Source organism: Lathyrus oleraceus, chromosome 5, assembly GCF_024323335.1.
Source record: "Lathyrus oleraceus cultivar Zhongwan6 chromosome 5, CAAS_Psat_ZW6_1.0, whole genome shotgun sequence".
NCBI classification, from domain to species: Eukaryota; Viridiplantae; Streptophyta; class Magnoliopsida; order Fabales; family Fabaceae; genus Lathyrus; species Lathyrus oleraceus.
In genome coordinates, this window is record NC_066583.1 from 509,600,666 (window position 1) to 509,611,007 (window position 10,342).

Consider the following 10,342-nt stretch of genomic DNA (forward strand, 5'->3'; position numbering starts at 1 on the left):
AAAACATCTATCTAACAATTAGTAGCAACCACTGAGACACCTTAACAAAAATGGTCGTGTTAAGAAATTGTGAATACAGTTGTGACAAGGGCGGAACCTCACAACCAGGTAATTACTTAGCTAAAGTTGAAAGAGCAAGAGAATTTGGGTACTTGAATGGGAGAGTAATTTGTATCTGAGGCCAAGAGCCACGAGAACAACCACTGCATTCCCAACTTGCATATACCTGGATTTAGAAAAGAACCATTGAGTGCCAAGTTATACTTATAATATAAAAGATTACATTTAGTAATATTTCTAAACATACCTCTCTTTGATAGGGCCACAAAGTTTATAGCAATCAGGAAATCCCTGCAGTCTTGCATTCTCTCGGATACTGAGAACTATGTCTTGTTCAGGGTGGAGAATGACCTAAAAATGAATAACTTGGAATTGAGAATATGCTCGATTTCATAAATAACTAGTTACCAAATATAATGTACACAACTTTAAGTAATTACCTGGTTGTGAGGTTCCACCCTTGTCACAACTGTATGGAGAATGTTGTTAACCTTTTGAAACTTTCTGGTGGGTTTTTGGGCCGTTATGCCATAGGGCTTCTTGTGGCCATGAAGACGGAAATGGTAAACATGGGAATGCGACTAGAAGACGGAGTCCGGACAGGACGTCTAACCAAAGAAGTTGGATCTTCGGGTGGAACCAAAAAGTATGGAAGTGGGTTCCCCAAGAAGAAAGAACATGACGCCAAACCCTTCACGCGAAATTTGGAAGGAGGAAAGGCGTCCTTGGGGGGAAATTATTATTATGTTTTCCTACGAGCATACGAAAAAATTAAATAAATTTATTTAATTTACCTATGTATAGTATCATTATTTTTGAGAAACTAAGTTAGGATATGACTTACACCTAGATTACAGTGTCGATATGCCAATTGTTCAGAATGTCTTACAAGAGAAGCTTCACTCCCTCCATATATACCACCAAAATGTTAGATTTGAAAGTAGAAAATGTCTAAAATGAATTTCATTTTTAATTCTAATTCAAATTAATTACTCTCATTGTCTTGTAACAAACAGTTATATTCACTTTCAATTTTCAAATTTTAATATATATTTATATATATGGGGGGGAAATTATTATTATGTTTTCCTACGAGCATACGAAAAATTAAATAAATTTATTTAATTTACCAGCTTGAAGGGATGAACCATGCGTTTAAACTGAATAACCATGCGTTTTAACTGAATAACCATGCGTTTTAACAGTCAAAGTCATTAATTCATCTTCAGTGCTAACTTTTCCTTTTTTTCTTGCAAAACATCTATCTAACAATTAGTAGCAACCACTGAGACACCTTAACAAAAATGGTTGTGTTAAGAAATTGTGAATACAGTTGTGACAAGGGCGGAACCTCACAACCAAGTAATTACTTAGCTAAATTTGAAAGAGCAAGAGAATTTGGGTACTTGAATGGGAGACTAATTTGTATCTGAGGTCAAGAGCCTCGAGAACAACCACTGCATTCCCAACTTGCATATACCTGGATTTAGAAAAGAACCATTGAGTGCCAAGTTATACTTATAATATAAAAGATTACATTTAGTAATATTTCTAAACATACCTCTCTTTGATAGGGCCACAAAGTTTATAGCAATCAGGAAATCCCTGCAGTCTTGCATTCTCTCGGATACTGAGAACTATGTCTTGTTCAGGGTGGAGAATGACCTAAAATGAATAACTTGGAATTGAGAAAATGCTCGATTTCATAAATAACTAGTTACCAAATATAATGTACACAACTTTAAGTAATTATCTGGTTGTGAGGTTCCGCCCTTGTCACAACTGTATGGAGAATGTTGTTAACCTTTTGAAACTTTCTGGTGGGTTTTTGGGCCGTTATGCCATAGGGCTTCTTGTGGCCATGAAGACGGAAATGGTAAACATGGGAATGCGACTAGAAGACGGAGTCCGGACAGGACGTCTAACCAAAGAAGTTGGATCTTCGGGTGGAACCAAAAAGTATGGAAGTGGGTTCCCCAAGAAAAAAGAACATGACGCCAAACCCTTCACGCGAAATTTGGAAGGAGGAAAGGCGTCCTTGGGGGGAAAATTATTATTATGTTTTCCTACGAGCATACGAAAAAATTAAATAAATTTATTTAATTTACCTATGTATACTATCATTATTTTTGAGAAACTAAGTTAGGATATGACTTACACCTAGATTACAGTGTCGATATGCCAATTGTTCAGAATGTCTTACAAGAGAAGCTTCACTCCCTCCATATATACCACCAAAATGTTAGATTTGAAAGAAGAAAATGTCTAAAATGAATTTCATTTTTAATTCTAATTCAAAATTAATTACTCTCATTGTCTTGTAACAAACAGTTATATTCACTTTCAATTTTCAAATTTTAATATATATTTATATATATGGGGGGAAATTATTATTATGTTTTCCTACGAGCATACGAAAAATTAAATAAATTTATTTAATTTACCAGCTTGAAGGGATGAACCATGCGTTTAAACTGAAGAACCATGCGTTTAAACTGAATAACCATGCGTTTTAACAGTCAAAGTCATTAATTCATCTTCAGTGCTAACTTTTCCTTTTTTTCTTGCAAAACATCTCTCGAACAATTAGTAGCAACCACTGAGACACCTTAACAAAAATGGTCGTGTTAAGAAATTGTGAATACAGTTGTGACAAGGGCGGAACCTCACAACCAGGTAATTACTTAGCTAAAGTTGAAAGAGCAAGAGAATTTGGGTACTTGAATGGGAGAGTAATTTGTATCTGAGGCCAAGAGCCACGAGAACAACCACTGCATTCCCAACTTGCATATACCTGGGTTTAGAAAAGAACCATTGAGTGCCAAGTTATACTTATAATATAAAAGATTACATTTAGTAATATTTCTAAACATACCTCTCTTTGATAGGGCCACAAAGTTTATAGCAATCAGGACCCCTGCAGTCTTGCATTCTCTCGGATACTGAGAACTATGTCTTGTTCAGGGTGGAGAATGACCTAAAAATGAATAACTTGGAATTGAGAAAATGCTCGATTTCATAAATAACTAGTTACCAAATATAATGTACACAACTTTAAGTAATTACCTGGTTGTGAGGTTCCGCCCTTGTCACAACTGTATGGAGAATGTTGTTAACCTTTTGAAACTTTCTGGTGGGTTTTTGGGCCGTTATGCCATAGGGCTTCTTGTGGCCATGAAGAAGGAAATGGTATACCAAATATAATGTACACAACTTTAAGTAATTACCTGGTTGTGAGGTTCCGCCCTTGTCACAACTGTATGGAGAATGTTGTTAACCTTTTGAAACTTTCTGGTGGGTTTTTGGGCCGTTATGCCATAGGGCTTCTTGTGGCCATGAAGACAGAAATGCTAAACATGGGAATGCGACTAGAAGACGGAGTCCGGACAGGACGTCTAACCAAAGAAGTTGGATCTTCGAGTGGAACCAAAAAGTATGGAAGTGGGTTTCCCAAGAAGAAAGAACATGACGCCAAACCCTTCACGCGAAATTTGGAAGGAGGAAAGGCGTCCTTGGGGGGCGTTATGCCATAGGGCTTCTTGTGGCCATGAAGACGGAAATGGTAAACATGGGAGTGCGACTAGAAGACGGAGTCCGGACAGGACGTCTAACCAAAGAAGTTGGATCTTCGAGTGGAACTAAAAAGTATGGAAGTAAAGAACATGACGCCAAACCCTTCACGCGAAATTTGGAAGGAGGAAAGGCGTCCTTGGGGGGAAAATTATTATTATGTTTTCCTACGAGCATAGGAAAAAATTAAATAAATTTATTTAATTTACCTATGTATAGTATCATTATTTTTGAGAAACTAAGTTAGGATATGACTTACACCTAGATTACAGTGTCGATATGCCAATTGTTCAGAATGTCTTACAAGAGAAGCTTCACTCCCTCCATATATACCACCAAAATGTTAGATTTGAAAGAAGAAAATGTCTAAAATGAATTTCATTTTTAATTCTAATTCAAAATTAATTACTCTCATTGTCTTGTAACAAACAGTTATATTCACATTCAATTTTCAAATTTTAATATATATTTATATATATGGGGGGGAAATTATTATTATGTTTTCCTACGAGCATACGAAAAATTAAATAAATTTATTTAATTTACCAGCTTGAAGGGATGAACCATGCGTTTAAACTGAAAACCATGCGTTTAAACTGAATAACCATGCGTTTTAACAGTCAAAGTCATTAATTCATCTTCAGTGCTAACTTTTCCTTTTTTTCTTGCAAAACATTTATCTAACAATTAGTAGCAACCACTGAGACACCTTAACAAAAATGGTCGTGTTAAGAAATTGTGAATACAGTTGTGACAAGGGCGGAACCTCACAACCAAGTAATTACTTAGCTAAAGTTGAAAGAGCAAGAGAATTTGGGTACTTGAATGGGAGACTAATTTGTATCTGAGGTCAAGAGCCTCGAGAACAACCACTGCATTCCTAACTTGCATATACCTGGATTTAGAAAAGAACCATTGAGTGCCAAGTTATACTTATAATATAAAAGATTACATTTAGTAATATTTCTAAACATACCTCTCTTTGATAGGGCCACAAAGTTTATAGCAATCAGGAAATCCCTGCAGTCTTGCATTCTCTCGGATACTGAGAACTATGTCTTGTTCAGGGTGGAGAATGACCTAAAATTGAATAACTTGGAATTGAGAAAATGCTCGATTTCATAAATAACTAGTTACCAAATATAATGTACACAACTTTAAGTAATTATCTGGTTGTGAGGTTCCGCCCTTGTCACAACTGTATGGAGAATGTTGTTAACCTTTTGAAACTTTCTGGTGGGTTTTTGGGCCGTTATGCCATAGGGCTTCTTGTGGCCATGAAGACGGAAATGGTAAACATGGGAATGCGACTAGAAGACGGAGTCCGGACAGGACGTCTAACCAAAGAAGTTGGATCTTCGGGTGGAACCAAAAAGTATGGAAGTGGGTTCCCCAAGAAAAAGAACATGACGCCAAACCCTTCACGCGAAATTTGGAAGGAGGAAAGGCGTCCTTGGGGGGAAAATTATTATTATGTTTTCCTACGAGCATACGAAAAAATTAAATAAATTTATTTAATTTACCTATGTATACTATCATTATTTTTGAGAAACTAAGTTAGGATATGACTTACACCTAGATTACAGTGTCGATATGCCAATTGTTCAGAATGTCTTACAAGAGAAGCTTCACTCCCTCCATATATACCACCAAAATGTTAGATTTGAAAGAAGAAAATGTCTAAAATGAATTTCATTTTTAATTCTAATTCAAAATTAATTACTCTCATTGTCTTGTAACAAACAGTTATATTCACTTTCAATTTTCAAATTTTAATATATATTTATATATATGGGGGGAAATTATTATTATGTTTTCCTACGAGCATACGAAAAATTAAATAAATTTATTTAATTTACCAGCTTGAAGGGATGAACCATGCGTTTAAACTGAAGAACCATGCGTTTAAACTGAATAACCATGCGTTTTAACAGTCAAAGTCATTAATTCATCTTCAGTGCTAACTTTTCCTTTTTTTCTTGCAAAACATCTCTCGAACAATTAGTAGCAACCACTGAGACACCTTAACAAAAATGGTCGTGTTAAGAAATTGTGAATACAGTTGTGACAAGGGCGGAACCTCACAACCAGGTAATTACTTAGCTAAAGTTGAAAGAGCAAGAGAATTTGGGTACTTGAATGGGAGAGTAATTTGTATCTGAGGCCAAGAGCCACGAGAACAACCACTGCATTCCCAACTTGCATATACCTGGGTTTAGAAAAGAACCATTGAGTGCCAAGTTATACTTATAATATAAAAGATTACATTTAGTAATATTTCTAAACATACCTCTCTTTGATAGGGCCACAAAGTTTATAGCAATCAGGACCCCTGCAGTCTTGCATTCTCTCGGATACTGAGAACTATGTCTTGTTCAGGGTGGAGAATGACCTAAAAATGAATAACTTGGAATTGAGAAAATGCTCGATTTCATAAATAACTAGTTACCAAATATAATGTACACAACTTTAAGTAATTACCTGGTTGTGAGGTTCCGCCCTTGTCACAACTGTATGGAGAATGTTGTTAACCTTTTGAAACTTTCTGGTGGGTTTTTGGGCCGTTATGCCATAGGGCTTCTTGTGGCCATGAAGAAGGAAATGGTATACCAAATATAATGTACACAACTTTAAGTAATTACCTGGTTGTGAGGTTCCGCCCTTGTCACAACTGTATGGAGAATGTTGTTAACCTTTTGAAACTTTCTGGTGGGTTTTTGGGCCGTTATGCCATAGGGCTTCTTGTGGCCATGAAGACAGAAATGCTAAACATGGGAATGCGACTAGAAGACGGAGTCCGGACAGGACGTCTAACCAAAGAAGTTGGATCTTCGAGTGGAACCAAAAAGTATGGAAGTGGGTTTCCCAAGAAGAAAGAACATGACGCCAAACCCTTCACGCGAAATTTGGAAGGAGGAAAGGCGTCCTTGGGGGGGCGTTATGCCATAGGGCTTCTTGTGGCCATGAAGACGGAAATGGTAAACATGGGAGTGCGACTAGAAGACGGAGTCCGGACAGGACGTCTAACCAAAGAAGTTGGATCTTCGAGTGGAACTAAAAAGTATGGAAGTAAAGAACATGACGCCAAACCCTTCACGCGAAATTTGGAAGGAGGAAAGGCGTCCTTGGGGGGAAAATTATTATTATGTTTTCCTACGAGCATAGGAAAAAATTAAATAAATTTATTTAATTTACCTATGTATAGTATCATTATTTTTGAGAAACTAAGTTAGGATATGACTTACACCTAGATTACAGTGTCGATATGCCAATTGTTCAGAATGTCTTACAAGAGAAGCTTCACTCCCTCCATATATACCACCAAAATGTTAGATTTGAAAGAAGAAAATGTCTAAAATGAATTTCATTTTTAATTCTAATTCAAAATTAATTACTCTCATTGTCTTGTAACAAACAGTTATATTCACATTCAATTTTCAAATTTTAATATATATTTATATATATGGGGGGGAAATTATTATTATGTTTTCCTACGAGCATACGAAAAATTAAATAAATTTATTTAATTTACCAGCTTGAAGGGATGAACCATGCGTTTAAACTGAAAACCATGCGTTTAAACTGAATAACCATGCGTTTTAACAGTCAAAGTCATTAATTCATCTTCAGTGCTAACTTTTCCTTTTTTTCTTGCAAAACATTTATCTAACAATTAGTAGCAACCACTGAGACACCTTAACAAAAATGGTCGTGTTAAGAAATTGTGAATACAGTTGTGACAAGGGCGGAACCTCACAACCAAGTAATTACTTAGCTAAAGTTGAAAGAGCAAGAGAATTTGGGTACTTGAATGGGAGACTAATTTGTATCTGAGGTCAAGAGCCTCGAGAACAACCACTGCATTCCTAACTTGCATATACCTGGATTTAGAAAAGAACCATTGAGTGCCAAGTTATACTTATAATATAAAAGATTACATTTAGTAATATTTCTAAACATACCTCTCTTTGATAGGGCCACAAAGTTTATAGCAATCAGGAAATCCCTGCAGTCTTGCATTCTCTCGGATACTGAGAACTATGTCTTGTTCAGGGTGGAGAATGACCTAAAATTGAATAACTTGGAATTGAGAAAATGCTCGATTTCATAAATAACTAGTTACCAAATATAATGTACACAACTTTAAGTAATTATCTGGTTGTGAGGTTCCGCCCTTGTCACAACTGTATGGAGAATGTTGTTAACCTTTTGAAACTTTCTGGTGGGTTTTTGGGCCGTTATGCCATAGGGCTTCTTGTGGCCATGAAGACGGAAATGGTAAACATGGGAATGCGACTAGAAGACGGAGTCCGGACAGGACGTCTAACCAAAGAAGTTGGATCTTCGGGTGGAACCAAAAAGTATGGAAGTGGGTTCCCCAAGAAGAAAGAACATGACGCCAAACCCTTCACGCGAAATTTGGAAGGAGGAAAGGCGTCCTTGGGGGGAAAATTATTATTATGTTTTCCTACGAGCATACGAAAAAATTAAATAAATTTATTTAATTTACCTATGTATACTATCATTATTTTTGAGAAACTAAGTTAGGATATGACTTACACCTAGATTACAGTGTCGATATGCCAATTGTTCAGAATGTCTTACAAGAGAAGCTTCACTCCCTCCATATATACCACCAAAATGTTAGATTTGAAAGAAGAAAATGTCTAAAATGAATTTCATTTTTAATTCTAATTCAAAATTAATTACTCTCATTGTCTTGTAACAAACAGTTATATTCACTTTCAATTTTCAAATTTTAATATATATTTATATATATGGGGGGAAATTATTATTATGTTTTCCTACGAGCATACGAAAAATTAAATAAATTTATTTAATTTACCAGCTTGAAGGGATGAACCATGCGTTTAAACTGAAGAACCATGCGTTTAAACTGAATAACCATGCGTTTTAACAGTCAAAGTCATTAATTCATCTTCAGTGCTAACTTTTCCTTTTTTTCTTGCAAAACATCTCTCGAACAATTAGTAGCAACCACTGAGACACCTTAACAAAAATGGTCGTGTTAAGAAATTGTGAATACAGTTGTGACAAGGGCGGAACCTCACAACCAGGTAATTACTTAGCTAAAGTTGAAAGAGCAAGAGAATTTGGGTACTTGAATGGGAGAGTAATTTGTATCTGAGGCCAAGAGCCACGAGAACAACCACTGCATTCCCAACTTGCATATACCTGGGTTTAGAAAAGAACCATTGAGTGCCAAGTTATACTTATAATATAAAAGATTACATTTAGTAATATTTCTAAACATACCTCTCTTTGATAGGGCCACAAAGTTTATAGCAATCAGGACCCCTGCAGTCTTGCATTCTCTCGGATACTGAGAACTATGTCTTGTTCAGGGTGGAGAATGACCTAAAAATGAATAACTTGGAATTGAGAAAATGCTCGATTTCATAAATAACTAGTTACCAAATATAATGTACACAACTTTAAGTAATTACCTGGTTGTGAGGTTCCGCCCTTGTCACAACTGTATGGAGAATGTTGTTAACCTTTTGAAACTTTCTGGTGGGTTTTTGGGCCGTTATGCCATAGGGCTTCTTGTGGCCATGAAGAAGGAAATGGTATACCAAATATAATGTACACAACTTTAAGTAATTACCTGGTTGTGAGGTTCCGCCCTTGTCACAACTGTATGGAGAATGTTGTTAACCTTTTGAAACTTTCTGGTGGGTTTTTGGGCCGTTATGCCATAGGGCTTCTTGTGGCCATGAAGACAGAAATGCTAAACATGGGAATGCGACTAGAAGACGGAGTCCGGACAGGACGTCTAACCAAAGAAGTTGGATCTTCGAGTGGAACCAAAAAGTATGGAAGTGGGTTTCCCAAGAAGAAAGAACATGACGCCAAACCCTTCACGCGAAATTTGGAAGGAGGAAAGGCGTCCTTGGGGGGGCGTTATGCCATAGGGCTTCTTGTGGCCATGAAGACGGAAATGGTAAACATGGGAGTGCGACTAGAAGACGGAGTCCGGACAGGACGTCTAACCAAAGAAGTTGGATCTTCGAGTGGAACTAAAAAGTATGGAAGTAAAGAACATGACGCCAAACCCTTCACGCGAAATTTGGAAGGAGGAAAGGCGTCCTTGGGGGGAAAATTATTATTATGTTTTCCTACGAGCATATGAAAAAATTAAATAAATTTATTTAATTTACCTATGTATAGTATCATTATTTTTGAGAAACTAAGTTAGGATATGACTTACACCTAGATTACAGTGTCGATATGCCAATTGTTCAGAATGTCTTACAAGAGAAGCTTCACTCCCTCCATATATACCACCAAAATGTTAGATTTGAAAGAAGAAAATGTCTAAAATGAATTTCATTTTTAATTCTAATTCAAAATTAATTACTCTCATTGTCTTGTAACAAACAGTTATATTCACATTCAATTTTCAAATTTTAATATATATTTATATATATGGGGGGGAAATTATTATTATGTTTTCCTACGAGCATACGAAAAATTAAATAAATTTATTTAATTTACCAGCTTGAAGGGATGAACCATGCGTTTAAACTGAAAACCATGCGTTTAAACTGAATAACCATGCGTTTTAACAGTCAAAGTCATTAATTCATCTTCAGTGCTAACTTTTCCTTTTTTTCTTGCAAAACATTTATCTAACAATTAGTAGCAACCACTGAGACACCTTAACAAAAATGGTCGTGTTAAGAAATTG